The sequence below is a fragment of the Apodemus sylvaticus genome, chromosome 3 (genome assembly GCF_947179515.1).
Source record: "Apodemus sylvaticus chromosome 3, mApoSyl1.1, whole genome shotgun sequence".
Classification (NCBI taxonomy): domain Eukaryota; kingdom Metazoa; phylum Chordata; class Mammalia; order Rodentia; family Muridae; genus Apodemus; species Apodemus sylvaticus.
In genome coordinates this window covers 18272613-18289221 of record NC_067474.1, presented here as the reverse complement: position 1 = coordinate 18289221, position 16609 = coordinate 18272613, and positions in this window count along the sequence as shown.

The window sequence follows — 16609 nt, the reverse complement described above, 5'->3', positions numbered from 1 at the left end:
TATGGTTGCATTGTATGTTCATGGTTATGAAGCCTCTGACGTTCTGGCAAGGAATTAGAGTCATCCTGGGCTTCTGCTTGGAGGCCAGTCTGAAGAAAACAATCCTGTCTTCTAGATTCTCTATCCAAATCTCTCAAGAACCTTCTTGCAAGCCACTCATTTCCCTTACCCTCTCCCCCCTGCCCTTTTCTGTCTACGTCTCTGTTCCTTAATGTCTGTATTAAACCTAGAAGAAATGATGAACCACTGTTTTCCTAACTAAATGAGGAAGTGACGGCCTTTTGATCTCAGCGTGTTCAAAGAAGTCAGTCAAACAAAATGGCAGCTCTGGATCGCCTTTCTCAGAGTCTGTGTTGCCACAGGGGTGAGTCTGAATCATAATCCCTAGTGTAACAATATTAAGAAGTGGGAGAATTTAAAAATGATGAAATCATAATGACTCTGTTTTTATGAATGGGAGTTAGAGATAGACTTACCTTACCAAAAAAGTGGGTTAGCTAATAGGGTTCTGATAAATGGGTTTATCTATCTATCTCCCTTTCTCCCTCACCTCTCCTGGCTCATGTGATGTGACTTCTACCACAAGATGACAAGCAGCAGATGGAGCTCCTCAGTACCAGATGTCCCAGCCACTAGAACCTTAAGCTACACCTCCACGACCCAGTCTGTAGCAGCATCAGCAGCAGAGCTGTGACGCTCAGCAGTACTGCTTGACACCTAGGTATGTGAACTGTGGGGTTTTGTTTCTGAGTTAAAATCTTGGTTCCTGTCCATACACACTGCATGATTTCGACTGTGAGTATAGTTCAGTGGACAAGGTGCTTGTTGTGAAAGCCTCAGGGCCTGAGTTCAAATCCCTAACACACACGGAAAAAGCTAGGCATGGTGTTATGTGCTTGAAACCCTAGCACAAGGGTCAAGAGACAAGAGGATCTCCAAATATTGATGGCCAGACAGTATAGGCAACACAGTGAGCTCCAGGTTTAGGGAGAGACCCTGTCTCAAAATATGGACGGTCATTAAAGAAGACATCTTTTTTTTTTCAAGAAATATACTTCTTAGATTTCATGGTGTTCCATTTGACATTGCAGAACACTGACTCCCCTCTGAACCCCCAACCCCTGTATCCCCACTTGAGGTCAGGTTGGTACAGAGCTAAGGCTCTGTGGAGATCTACAGTGTATTTAAATGGAAAGAACAGTGACGCCAAGGAGACAACCTGGGTGACCTTCACAAACATGGTCCCGAGAAATGAGATTATTTATTTTCTGTGGTCTAAATTATAAAAATTAACAGTGTCGATGGGTGAGTGCTGAAGGTCATACCCGCCAACAGAAAACAATGGGATTTCAGCGGGCCCATCTCTCTAAAGCGTGTGCCTATTCCAAGCGGTACTGAGGAGTCTACAGAGCTCACTGGAGCTGTAGTTAAAGAAGACCTCTTATTCTGGCCTCCATGAGCACACATAGGCACACATATCCTGTCTCTCTCTCTCTCACACACACACACATACAGAGAGGAGAGAGAGAGAGAGAGAGAGAGAGAGAGAGAGAGAGAGAGATGGATACACCACACACAAAATAAATCTGTAAAACTTAAATAAGTAGCATGATTATTTAAGCTCCAATTGTTTTCTTTGGTGATTTGAGGGTGAGAGCTGTCAAACAGTGCATCCATCAAGTATGTGGCCCTATGCATGGTGCATAGGAAACTTTTAAAAACAGTAGTTATTGTTTCTAACTGTCATGTCATATTTGCAGCAGCAGCAGCGGTGGTTATAATATTGCTTTATTTGGGAGACAACTTGTAATTAGCATTTGTAGACTACTTCCGAAAAAATGTTTTTGGCAGAAATAATGTTCCCATTCCTGACTGGAGCACATCACAAATATGCATCTTTTCTGAACAGTACAGGAAACTTTCAAAGAAAGTACTGGGTAAACAGGGATGGTGCAGTGTTTCCCCCTGGGAAGCTGTTCCAGTCGACTTTCTGGTGCTATTTTAATAGTTGGGATAATAAAAACAATAATTCCTATCCATGTTTCTAATATAAGAATTTTCATTAGAAAATATAGACTTTAAAGTAGTTGTGTAAAGCTGATTGATTCTCAAGAGGCATGATGATGTAACAGAGTGCATAGGACTGAAAATTAAAACAAATTATATGATACACACTTCTCCATCCATCATCTTGGGCCCTGGACATCAGTAAGTACAATTTATGTTCAGTTTCCCTCCTCTGTGAAGATATGGACATTACCCTCGTCTCAGTAAGGATATAACCCAAAGTTGTTGAAGTTTAGATGAGAAGATCCTAGGTTGATATTTAATTGAAGTTGCAAGAATTTAATTTATTCTTATTTCACAATATGAGCCACCTACACAAACGCCAGCTCTTGGATTATGTTTGTACTCAGTGAAACACAACTGATTTGGCTGGGGGGGAGGGTGGTCCATTTGCCTCTTAGGCTTGGCATTAACTCCTCCATAGGATGGATAGTACACAATAGTACACAGTCGATATGTACCTCAGAGACCTCTGTGCACAGGGGACCTGGGCTACACAAGCTGGGACTTTCCACAGACCACCCAAAGGAATTTTAACAGTCCTTCTTAGAGATGTACAGCTGCCAAAACACATATTGACATGATAAACCACAATGGATTTAAGTGTTTAAAGTCAAAAACACACTTTCAAAAATAAGTACTTACGTTGGGTGATTGAGCAGTCCTACCTGGATGCTGACTTGGGCTTCTTTAGCCTGACCCGCAGAGCAAACCTTTTTATTTTAACATTTAGCACTGATGCATGGAAAGCCAAAGAAGGGAAGACAGTTCTGTGAAACATTCCTTATTTCTGTACTACGGAACAATTGCTATCAGTAAGACAGTCATAGAGCCAAGCCAATAAACTCTGATAGAGTCTATAAAAATGTTTAGACTGAAATTACAGGTAAGTGTGGCTTACTATGTCCCTGACCTTGTCCCACTCTCTGTTTACACTTGTTCTTGTGCTGTTTTGTTTTTGCAGTGGTATCCTGTAATTCCATGTCTAGTGCCCAGAAAATCTGCTGCAAAATAATTCACCAACCTGAAAACAAAGGGCAAAAGAAAAAGTCACCTGCAAATTGGATGTGGTGATACGTTTAGTCCCAGTACTCAGAGAATGGAAGCAGAATGACCCCAGGTTCCAGACCAAGGTGGAGTTGTACCCAAGATGCCAAGGGTCGGGAACGTGGCCCTGTGATGATGCACAGATCTAGTGTGGTCCAGTCCCCAGCACCAGACTGTCTGTTTCCCATTGACTTCTGTATTTTCCTGTCTGTATTTAAATATAGACTCTCCCTCTTTAGTTACACACAGTTCCAGTTACGCCATCCAGTTGTCAGCACCGTTTGCGCTGGTGTAGCATATTGTGATACAAGCATCGTGTGTGAGCTATTTAGGTGAACTCTGCTGTCCTGACAGGGGATGTGGCTATTCACGCCATTCATTTGGACATTACTGCTTCCAACGTGTCCTGAGAAGAGTGATACACAATTCCCTAATGAACAGTCTAACAATGGTTTACAGTGCTATTCATTAAGTCCATAACGTACAGATATGGGACTTATATACCTATGTGGTTGTCACAAGAGTTTCTGCAATGAATCCCTCTATGTGGATGCTGAGAGACAATACTTTTATGTTTTATGCTTTCAATCCCTGTCTTGGAGCATTTAAAAACCTGGTTAGCTAAATCTCTTTTTCTACCCCATGACTTCCAACCTGCACAGTTAGTGAAACTCAAATGATTCTGAGAATAGTTCCTAAATTTGGCACAAGGACTCTTCCCCTGCCCCTAGATTGGTTTTCAAGACCTTAGGTCAGACATAGAGAACAGTACTCTTCTACGTGTTAAACCCATAGAAGACCAGAGGTTAGCTAATTCTACCTGTGGATTAGAGAGGCACTCCATATCTTGAGACAAGGACTTAATTAGTGTGGCTGGCTCTGTCATCAATAAAAGTCCCTGATCAATTTGGTTACAACAACATGGCCTCCATCAGGTAGGACAATAGATAGTATGTTTCCTAGGAAGGGGGAAGTGTTCTTTTCTACATGAAATTGTATTACTCCAAACTCAAATAGCACCTAGATATTGTATACACGATTCCAGTTACAAAATGAACCACAAGTACTCAACCTGAAGACAGAGAGACAACCTGAAGCAATCAGGGAAGAAAACTGCATCATATCAGCAGATTAGTTGCGATATTAGACTCCTCAGTAGGGACTTTTCTTCAAAGATGTTTAGCATTCTACAGATTCAAATATGAAAATGTTTTTCAAACTCCATGCATGGTGTATGTGTACATGGAAATATTTTCATGCACGGTGTATCTATACATGTCAATATACCTTTTCTGTACAAATTCAGAATTGATTGCACTTACTGCTCTGCATCTCTGATGTTCCTGGCTGCCTGGGCCAGAGGATGCTTTGCTACTGCTGGTCACTGGTGCATTTTCTTTCTTCAGTAAATGTGATCTCTAGGTTCAATGAGAGTCTACTTTCTGCTCTCCCAGGAACACACACCTAACATCCTTCACTTCTATGTCTGAAACCCAGCACACACTCATTAGAAAAGCAAAGTCAGACAGTAACTAGAAGCATATTTTCCCTCATTGGGCTGTAGCCCCAAGTAATACTATCAAAGAAGAATGAGGTCTCCTTCTCCAACCCTAACCGTATTCAATACCCCCTTATCCCACTGCCAATATCTCTTTACCACTTGCTTCTAACCCTCCAGACACCACATCCATCCCTCTTACCATACCTTGTGGATGCATTTATTCATAAAAGTTATAAAGGTCTACCATGATGTCTAATTTATTTCTTGTTTGTTGTGAATTATGTCTCTCTCTGCCATCATATAAGTTTATATATGTAGAGATTTTTTGTCTGTTTTGTTTAGAAATGAATCTTAATTTCAACAGACCATGTAGCAGATAGCAGATATGCAATAGGATTGATTGATTAAATCAATGGATGCTGTAGTATTCACATGAGACACATCTTGAATCCTTTTCCTTGATGTTTCCTCTCTCTCTAAGGTCAAGCCATTGCTGGGTTTTATGTGAAGCATGGTCCTCTCTTCTCTTTTTCTTTGCCTCCTGATTTCCATGTTGCCTTCCCCATTATTTGGGCCTTTTCATTTAAACAAGAGTATTTCCTTGGCCCATTGTAATCATGCTCTTCCCAGTGTTCCATATCACCCTAGTTTCGCTACTTCCTTCGTCTAAGAAAACCCATTTTAGGCCGGGCGGTGGTGGCACACGCCTTTAATCCTAGCACTTGGGAGGCAGAGGCAGGTGGATTTCTGAGTTTGAGGCCAGCCTGGTCTACAGAGTGAGTTCCAGGACAACAGCCAGGGCTACACAGAGAAACCCTGTCTCAGGGGAAAAAAGAAAGAAAGAAAGAAAGAAAGAAAGAAAGAGAGAGAGAGAGAGAGAGAGAGAGAGAGAGAGAGAGAGAGAGAGAGAGAGAGAGAAAACCTATTTCATTCATAATTTTAGCTGATAGAATCTCAACGCTAAGAATCTCAACGCTGTAAATGTTTCTAGAGGAAAGTTACTATTCAAGCTTACCACCATACTGTTCTGATTATCTTTATAAATAAGCTTCTATGCCCTCTTGAAGACTGCTGAGTTGCTAAGCCATACAAACTCAGCCCTTAGACAGCCAGACACTACAGTAAGCATAATAGTCATTTAATCACATAGCACCAAAGAATTCTTACTTCAGACTAGGATGCTTACTTGAAGGTCAACAACATGGATGAGTTATAATTGACCTATTATTCCAGTAAGTAAAATCCAAATATAAGCCTCCTATTTTCCAGGTTTAAACCACATTACTTAAAGGGGATTCCAAGAGCCTTTCTTCACTCTACCTTTATTCAAAAGAGAGGACTAGAGAACAATAGTAAATTGTTATTGGTGCCGTCTACAGCCCAGTCATCATGCTAAGCTTTCATACTCCATACAAAAGTGCACTCTCTAACGTTGGCATTTTATAGATGCAGAACACACAAAACTTCTAAGCTTCAGAAAATTATCCAAGGCTGAGGAGATAGTGCAGTCAAACTAGATCTTGCTCAAAAGCACGAGGACTCAAGTTTGATCCCAAGAACTCGAATAAGATGCTAAGTGCAGTGACACACTAGAAGGGCAGAAACAAGAATTTCTGAGGGTCACTAGACAGCCAATTGAGCTAACTGGTGAGTTTCAGGACTATGGGAGATGCTGTCTCACAGAAGGTAGTGTTCCTGAGGCTGACCTAGCCTTCACACACACACACACACACACACACACACACAAAGCTAGGAGTAAAACAGGATTATAAACTTAGCCGCGCCTCCAACCTCTGAAGGTGTAATTCCCTCAAGATCATTCCGTCCCTCCTCAGTTTTCCACACCTTCTCTTTCATCCCCCACCCCCCTGAAAAATTTAAAGTGAGCAAGAAATAAATTGAAGACATAAGAGGTAACTGAATGAGACAGTCACCCACACACTCATTTTAGGGAATGAGATGAGGCTACACAAGACTGGAGATGATGATTGCACTGTGGCAGAAGAAAGCTGGTGTGTGTTTTTGGTGGTGGTGATAATAATATAGTTTGTTTTCCCCAAGAGGTAAAGAAATGTGGTCTATTTGGGTTGTGAAAGACACTCTTCAAAGTGAGAATGCTCTGCTGGAGTCATCATGGGATTGGAATGCTGTTCCACAAGGACATGTATATTTAAGTGAATGAAACAGACAGAGATGACACTGGTTGCCAAGTGTTGCCTATAAACTGAAAACACCCCTCCAGGATTTGCAGCTTCCCAAGGAAGTTCTTCTTCAGAAGTCATTACCATAAGAAAATGACAAACCAACACGTTTATCCAGAAAAAAAAAAAATACATACTCTACTTGGCCGGGATCCAGACTTCTTGCCTTATTCTTTCTTGCTATTTTGTGGTATAGAGTATTTTGTCATCTCTCACTAATGTCACCTCCCATAGCTTCTTCAGTAGCAGAGGGTGAGGCAAGGATGATAGGTGCAGTGCACTATACATTTTTGAAAGATTTTCTAGAGTGCACAAAAAAGATAAATCAACTATGGTACTTAGATTCTTTTTTGATATATTTTTTATTTACATTTCAAGTGATTTCCCCTTTTCTGGCCCCCCCACTCCCCGAAAGTCACATAAGCCTCCTTCCCTCCCCCTGTTCTCCCACCCACCCCTTCCCACTTCCCTGTTCTGGTTTTGCCTTATACTGCTTCACTGAGTCTTTCCAGAACCAGGGACCACTCCTCCGCTCTTCTTGTACCTCATTTGATGTGTAATTATGTTTTGGGTATTCCAGTTTTCCAGGCTAATATCCACTTATTAGTGAGTGCATACCATGATTGATCTTTGAGACTGGGTTACCTCACTTAGTATAATGTTCTCCAGCTCCATCCATTTGCCTAAGAATTTCATGAATTCATTGTTTCTATTTGCTGAATAGTACTCCATTGTGTAAATATACCACATTTTTTGCATCCATTCTTCTGTTGAGGGATACCTGGGTTCTTTCCAGCTTCTGGCTATTATAAATAGGGTTGCTATGAACATAGTGGAGCATATATCCTTATTACATGCTGGGGAATCCTCTGGGTATATGCCCAGGAGTGGTATAGCAGGATCTTCCGGAAGTGAGGTGCCCAGTTTTCTGAGGAACCACCAGACTGATTTCCAGAGTGGTTGTACCAATTTGCAACCCCACCAGCAGTGGAGCAGTGTTCCTCTTTCTCCACATCCCTGCCAACACCTGAAGAAATTTGATATATTTTTTATTTACATTTCAAATGATTTCCCCTTTTCTGGTCCCCCACTCCCCGAAAGTCACATAAGCCCCCTTCCTTCCCCCTGTTCTCCCACCCACCCCTTCCTACTTCCCTGTTCTGGTTTTGCCTTATACTGCTACACTGAGTCTTTCCAGAACCAGGGGCCACTCCTCCATTCTTCTTGTACCTCATTTGATGTGTGGATTATGTTTTGGGTATTCCAGTTTTCCAGGCTAATATCCACTCATTAGTGAGTGCATACCATGATTGATCTTTTGAGACTGGGTTACCTCACTTAGTATGATGTTCTCCAGCTCCATCCATTTGTCTAAGAATTTCATAAATTCATTGTTTCTAATGGCTGAATAGTACTCCATTGTGTAGATATACCACATTTTTTTGCATCCACTCTTCTGTTGAGGGATACCTGGGTTCTTTCCAGCATCTGGCAATTATAAATAAGGCTGCTATGAACATAGAAGAGCATGTATCCTTATTACATGGTGGGGAATCCTCTGGGTATATGCCCAGGAGTGGTATAGCAGGATCTTCTGGAAGTGAGGTGCCCAGTTTTCTGAGGAACCGCCAGACTGATTTCCAGAGTTGTTGTACCAATTTGCAATCCCACCAGCAGTGGAGGAGTGTTCCTCTTTCTCCACATCCTCGCCAACACCTGCTGTCTCCTAAGTTTTTAATCTTAGCCATTCTGACTGGTGTAAGGTGAAATCTCAGGGTTGTTTTGATTTGCATTTCCCTGATGACTAATGAAGTTGAGCATTTTTTAAGATGCTTCTGCCATCCGAAGTTCTTCAGGTGAGAATTCTTTGTTTAACTCTGTACCCCATTTTTTAATAGGGTTATTTGGTTTTCTGGGGTCTAACTTCTTGAGTTCTTTGTATATATTGCATATTAGCCCTCTATCTGATGTAGGGTTGGTGAAGATCTTTTCCCAATTTGTTGGTTGCTGATTTGTCCTTTTGATGGTGTCCTTTGCCTTACAGAAACTTTGTAATTTTATGAGGTCCCATTTGTCAATTCTTGATCTTAGAGCATACGCTATTGGTGAGCTGTTCAGAAACTTTCCCCCTGTACCGATGTCCTCAAGGGTCTTCCCCAGTTTCTTTTCTATTAGCTTCAGGGTGTCTGGCTTTATGTGGAGGTCCTTGATCCATTTGGAGTTGAGCTTAGTACAAGGAGACAAGGATAGATCAATTCCCATTCTTCTGCATGTTGACCTCCAGTTGAACCAGAACCATTTGTTGAAAAGGCTATCTTTTTTTTCCATTGGATGTTTTCAGCCCCTTTGTCGAGGATCAAGTGGCCATAGGTGTGTGGGTCATTTCTGGATCTTCAATCCTGTTCCATTGATCCTCCTGCCTGTCACTGTACCAATACCATGCCGTTTTTAACACTATTGCTCTGTAGTATTGCTTGAGGTCAGGGATACTGATTCCCCCAGAATTTCTTTTGTTGTTGAGAATAATTCTTAATGTGTAACTTTCTCCTGGAGTACCCAGCTCTCATGCACTTTAACAATCCCTAGTTTACAAACTTGGTAAGTACAAATTGGTGAAATAAATGAGAATTTGGATAATAGCTGCAATTAGGAGGTATGAGAAATAGGATAGACACTAAGAAATGGGGTCATCCTGGAGCACAGAAGAAGAAGACTGGCAACTTTGTCTACTGAGCAGTCACTTGAATGCACTGAGGCTCCGTCTTGCATCTGCAAACCAGGAAGACTGACTTCTCAGAGCCACTTTCAGTATAATTAATTATGTTTCTAAGAATGTTTTATGAAGTGAAAATCAAAGTATGAAGTACCACCATGGTCTCTGCCTTTGCACTTTCCAGAAGTACACAGCTCCCATATGCAGTTCAAGGATAAAATGAGCTGTGCCATCACATAATGCCAGAGTCAAGGAGACCTGTACTCCACACAGGAGGAGAGAGTAGGGAGAATTCTAGATGGTGATGGAATAGTCAGCTTCTTTATGTGAATTGCGCCCTTACTGTTTACTCTCAGTTGCATGGTAAATATATCTAGCTCCTATTGAAATCTTCAGTTGCTGCCCAGTGAACTCTTCTTGTACGCTTCTCTTGCTTACTGAAGATTTCAGATAGGGATGAAGGAACAAGGACAGGGGCAGGCCAGGAGTAAAAATTCTCTGGAGACTGCTATCTGGACCAAATGGTAGAACAGTAAGAGAAATGGCATGGAAAGGAGCACTTTGTTTGGTTTCAGACAACCTTTTCCTGCAGATGTTTTGTCTTTTATAGTTGGAGTTTTTGAAAGGACTAGGTGGCTGGCATCTTAACTTTACCAGCCTGGCCTAGAGTTCACGGTGGCCTTTACTGATGAATAGGCCAGTCTCTATACACGCCTCTCAAATATCAGTATCTAACCACCCAACACATGGGCTTCTTTAGGGACACTATAACCAGTTTTTTTTTAATTATACATTTCAAAACACAGAGGATGCTTAAGGATGAAGTAATTAATTCAGATGATCCAGATAATAGGGGGCAGAGCCAAAACTCACATAAACACAACGTTCTTTCCCCTCTTTGCCATGCAATACTTATGTTATTAGTCAGGACATTGAATTCAGATACTGACGACAGCTAGCTTTTTACCTTCATTATGGCTGGTTCAGGAGCCATCATAGCCATCTTTGCCCAGTACCCTGCACTTGGTTGAGTTATCCTCTCCCTTCAAGGCCTCTACCATTGTCTGCTCTTCCCTTCGTTTGAATTTGCTTATATTTTGCCCCCTTTCCTATCAGCACCCAGTGTGAGTTTGAAATGACCCTTACTTTCTTTTCATTTCTTTATGTAGACTCCCAGGACTTGAAAGAGAAGTCCAAGTGCTCTCAAACAGGAGATGCTGAGTGGGCAGACTCAGGTGGTCTTTGTAGACAATTTGATAATTTTGGAGTCTGGTGTGTGCTAAACAAGCTCTCCACCACTGAAGCCCCAAGTAGTCCAGTCCCCAGAGTAGTCTTTTTGAAAATGTGATTTTTAGAGTTTTCCTAAAGGAAGGTGCACATGCTGTGCATCTTACTGTGTGATAGCACCTTCCTGGTCTTGCAAGGAAAACTAGCCATTTGTTGAGAATGCCTACAAATTTCTCAGTCTGAGCACAGAGATAGCCTCACAAACAGAACTCTATGCAGCTGCAAGATGTTCATCTGCTATCTGACACACTGACAATCACAGAAATGGTTCCTGAAACTGAAAATTATCATTGGCAACTATTGTCTCTATAAGCAAAAATCAAATCACCACGCCCCTCTCCTGTTTGAAGTAAGGCACACCATTCCTTGTCCTTCTTCTGAAAAACAGAAGGCAGAATGCGAAAGATCACATTTAGAGGTTCTTCACTGCCTGATTTCAGCAAATAATTGTATCCCCTAGCTCTGCAGCATAGAGTGGAAATGCCACGGTGCCGGTTTTCAGATGATGGGGAAGCACAATGAAACTGACTGGGGATGCCACAAAGGCTCAGAACATACCTGAGAACTGAGTCCAAGGAGACAGCAGAGTGGAGAACAGCGGAGTACAGACACAGGCTCAGAAAACAGGGTGTGCTTGATGCTGGTGAATGAAAATAGCAAGATGTCACTGTGTGGAAGGGATTTCAATAATTTCATGCCTCAAGCCTAAAATCTAAGGTCACTGAGCATGAGCTCTGGGTAACCTCCTCCAATCCCCTCCCTTCATGTTCCAGATCACAAGAGTATTGCAAACCACAGAAAGGGCATCAGCCTGATAGGGTAGGTAAGTCTGAGGGATTTTAAGTGAAATAATTTCTGCACTTTAGAAAGGTTCACCTGCTGCAGTGGAGAGAGAGAGAGAGAGAGAGAGAGAGAGAGAGAGAGAGAGAGAGAGAGAGAGAGAGAGAGAGAGAGAGAGAGAGAGAGAGAGAGAGAGAGGAGAGAGAGAGAGAGAGAGGAGAGAGAGAGAGAGGAGAGAGAGAGAGGGAGAGAGAGAGGAGAGAGAGGAGAGAGAGAAAGAGAGAGAGAGAGAGAGAGAGAGAGAGAGAGAGAGAGAGAGAGAGAGAGCTCAAAACAAAACAAAACAAAAGCAGCAGGATCAGTGTTGTAGAAGGGGTAAAGCCACTATGGGAATCTGGGGTCACTATAATAATATGTCTGCCTCAAGAATTATGCATTACATGCAAACTGCATTTGAATTTTTGTCTCAAAACACTGTCTAGCTTTCTCTTACATATAAAGCAAGCTATAGGCACCAAGCACAAGGCTCAATGTTAATCTGAATGCATGTTATCATTCTTGCTTGCGTGCTAATTCCGTTCACATGCTGTGGCTTCCATTAGTAAAGAATTCCCCCGAAATGACATCGACATGTGCTCCTCTGTGCAGACGGTTTTCCTCTTGGTTTTCTGTGCCTCCTACCACAATGCTATTTTTACCCTCCAGCCACACAGTGAAGGACCTCGAGAACTTGTTCATCCATATGCATGCTGCACACCGTAAGCACTTGGCAGATGTTGCAGAGGAAACTGAACTGATAGCAGTATTTGGACTTGTCATTTAGTATTTTTCCCCCTAAGACGGGGTTTCTCTGTGAAGCTTTGACTGTCCTGGAACTCGCTCTGTGGACCAGGCTGGCATCAAACTCACAGACATCTCCCTACCTCTGCCTTTGCCTTCTGAATGCTAGGATTAAAGATGTGCACTACCACTGCCTGGCAGTATTTTCAAACTTCAAAAATCGTAAGTAAAATGATCTATTTAATTACATGGCAACATAAAACACTGTACAGTAAATTATTTAAAATTCAAAAAACAAAAAGGTATACAAAATAATTATGATGAAGAGATAATTTCCTAAAGACAGCCAGAGATTTCTAATTCATTTTCAGTTAGGATCTTAAAAGAAAGGGACAAAAGAAACGTATTTATTTGTTCTGGGTTCACTCATATGATTGGCAAAGGTGAAAGAGTTTTAAAGTTGGGACTGAAGATGCCAGGAAAAGAAACAGTTTTGTTTTGTTTTTTATTTTAATATTATTTCTTTTTTTTTTAATTGAGTATCTTCTTCATTTACATTGCCAATGGTAAAACCTTTCCCAATTTCCCCCTCCCAAAAGCCCCCTCCCCAACGATTCCCTACCCCTCCTCCCTCCCCCTGCCTCCATGTATATGCCCCTCTACACAACACAGTCCCACCTTCCCCCAACTTCCCCTCCATCTGTTTCCCTTTGTTGTGGCCTCTATTGAGCCTTTACCTGAACAAAGACCACTCCTCCTACTGATGCCCAAAAAGGCATTCCTCTGCCACATTTTTGGCTGGAACCATGTATACCCCTTGGTTGATTTATTCAGTCCCTGGGAGTCTTGGGGTGTCTGGGTGTCCAAAGTCAGTTTTTCCCATGGGGCTATATACTCCTTCAGCTCCTTCAGACAACCCTTCAGATCCTCTGTTGGGGATCCCAAGCTCAGTCCAAGCTTGGTTGCTAGTTTCTGCTTCTGAATTCATAAGACTCTGGCGGGGCTCCTCTGGAGACAGCCATGGCATGCTCCTTTCGGTACATGCTTCTCATCGTAGTGTCCGGGTTTGCTGAATATTTATAGGAGGAATCCCCAGGTAGGGCACTTGCTGGGTGGCCTTTACTTCAGACTGTGCTCCACACATTGCCTCCCTTGTTGCTCCTGTGAGCATTTTGTTCCCTTTCTCAGAGGAACCATAGCTCCCTCACTTAAGTCATTCTTCTGCAGCTTCCTGTGCTGGGTGAATTGTAACTTGTTTATTTTGAGCTTTTGAACTAGCATCCGCTTATTAGTGAGTGCATACCATGTGCTTTCTTTTGTGACTGGGACACCTCGCTCAGGATGACACTTTCTAGTTCCATCCATTTGCCTAAGAATTTCATGAATTCATTGTTTTTAATAGCTGAATAGTACTCCATTGTGTATATACACCACATTTTCTGTATCCATTCCTCTGTTGAGAGACATCTAGAATCTTTCCAGCTTACGGCTATTATAAATAAGGCAGCTATGAAAATAGTGGAGCATGTGTCCTTATTACATGTAGGAGCACTTTCTGGGTATATGCCCAGGAGTGGTATAGCTGGGTCCACAGGTAGTACTATGTCTAATTTTCTGAGGAATCGCCAAACTGATTTCCAGAGTGGTTTTATAAGCTTGCAATCCCACCAACAATGGAGAAGTGTTCCTCTTTCCCCACATATTCTCCAGCATCTGCTGTCCCCTGAGTTTTTCATCTTAGCCATTCTGACAGGTGTAAGGTGGAATCTCAGTGTTGTTTTGATTTGCATTTCCCTGATAACTAAGGATGCTGAACATTTCTTTAGGTGCTTTAGAGCCATTTGAGTTTCCTCAGTTGAGAATTCCCTGTTTAAGGCAGTGGTGGCACATGTCTATAATCCCAGCACTTGGGAGGCAGAGGCAGGCGGATTTCTGAGTTCGAGGCCAGCCTAGTCTTTAGAGTGAGTTCCAGGACAGCCAAGGATACACAGAGAAACCCTGTCTCAAAACAAACAAACAAACAAAACAAAAAACAAAAAAAAATGAAAATAAAAAGAGAATTCCCTGTTTAGCTCTGTACCCCATTTTTAATAGGGTTATTTAATTCTCTAGACACCAACTTCTTGAGTTCTTTGTATACGTTGGATATTAGCCCTCTATTGGATGTAGGGTTAGTAAAGATCTTTTCCCAATTTGTTGGTTGCCATTTTGTCCTATTGACTATATCTTTTGCCTTACAGAAGCTTTGCAGTTTTATGAGGTCCCATTTGTCGATTCTTATTCTTAGAGCATAAGCCATTGGTGTTCTGTTCAGAAACTTTTCCCCTGTGCCCATGTGTTCAAGGTTTGTTCCCACTTTCTCCTCTATAAGCTTCAGAGTGTCTGATTTTATGTGTAAATCTTTGATCCACTTGGACTTGAGCTTTTACAAGGAGATAAGAATGGATCAATTTGCATTTTTCTGCATGCAGACCTCCAGTTGATCCAGCACCATTTGTTAAAAATGCTGTCTTTTTTTGCACTGGATTTTTTTTAGCTCCTTTGTCAAGTTACTGTACATGTGTGAGTTTTTTTCTGGGTCTTCAATTCTATTCCATTGATCTTCCTGCCTGTCTGCATACCAATACCAAACAGTTTTTATCACTATCGCTCTATAGTAGAGGTTTAGGTCAGGGATGGTAATTCCCCCAGAATATCTTTTGTTGTGGAGAATAGTTTTTGCTATCCTGGATTTTTTGTTATTCCAGATGAATTTGAGAATTGCTCTTTCTAGATCTATGAAGAATTGATTTGGGATTTTGATGGGGATTGCATTGAAGCTGTAGATTGCTTTCAGCAAGATGGCCATTTTTACTATATTGATCCTGCCAATCCATGAACATGGGTGATCTTTCCATCTTCCATCACTTCGATTTCTTTCTTCAGAGGCTTAAAGTTCATGTCATATAGACCCTTCACTTGCTTTGTCAGGGTCACGCCTAGGTATGAAATATTATTTGGGACTATTGTGAAGGGTGCCATTTCCCTAATTTCTTTCTCATTTTGTTTATCTTTTGAGTAGAGGAAGGCTACTGATTTGCTTGAGTTAATTTTATATCCAGCCACTTTGCTGAAGTTGTTTATCAGCTTTAGGAGTTATTTGGTGGAAGTCATGGGGTCGCTTAAGTATACTATCATAACATCTGCAAATAGTGATAGTTTGACTTCTTCCTTTCCAATTTTATACCTTTGACCTCTTTTTGCTGCCTGATTGCTCTGGCTAGGACTTCAAGTACTATATTGAATAGATAGGGAGAGAGTGGGCATCCTTGTCTGGTCCCCGATTTTAGTGGGAATGCCTCAAGTTTCTCTCCATTTAGTTTGATGTTGGCTACCAGTTTACAGTATATTGCTTTCACAATGTTTAGATATGGGCCTTGGATTCCCGATCTCTCCAAGACTTTTATCATGAAGGGATGCTGAATTTTGTCAAAAGCCTTTTCAGCATCTAATGAAATGACCATGTGTTTTTTTTCCTTTAGTTTATGTAGTGAATTACATTGACAATTTCCGTATGTTGAACCATCCCTACATCGCTGGGATGAAGCCTACCTGATCGTGGTGAATTATAGTTCTGATGCATTCTTGGATTCTGTTGGCCAGGATTTTGTTCAGTATTTTTGCATCAATGTTCATGAGGGAGATTGGTCTGAAGTTCTCCTTCCTTGTTTGGTCTTTGTTTGGTTTAGGTATAAGTGTGACTGTGGCTTCATAGAAGGAGTTGGGTAGTGTTCTTTGAGTTTCTATTTCATGGAAAAGTTTGAAGAGTATCGGTATTAACTCTTCTTTGAAGATCTGATAGAATTCCCCGCTAAACCCATCTGGTCCTGGGCTTTTTTTTTTTTGAAGGGAGACTATTAATGACTGCTTCTATTTCCTCGTGGCTTATGGGACTATTTAGATGGTTTATCTGATCATGTTTTAACATTGGCACCTGGTATGTATCTAGAAAGTTGTCCATTTCATCCAGGTTTTCCAACTTTGTTGAGTATAAACTCTTGTAGTAGGAACTGATGATTTTTGAATTTCCACAGTTTCTGTTGTCATGTCTCCCTTTTCATTTCTGATTTTATTAATTTGGATACTGTCTCTTTGCCCTCTGGTTAGTCTGGCTAAGGGTTTATCTGTCTTGTTGAGTTTTTCAAAGAACCAGCTCCTTGTTTTGTTGATTCTTTGCATAGCTCTTTTTGTTTC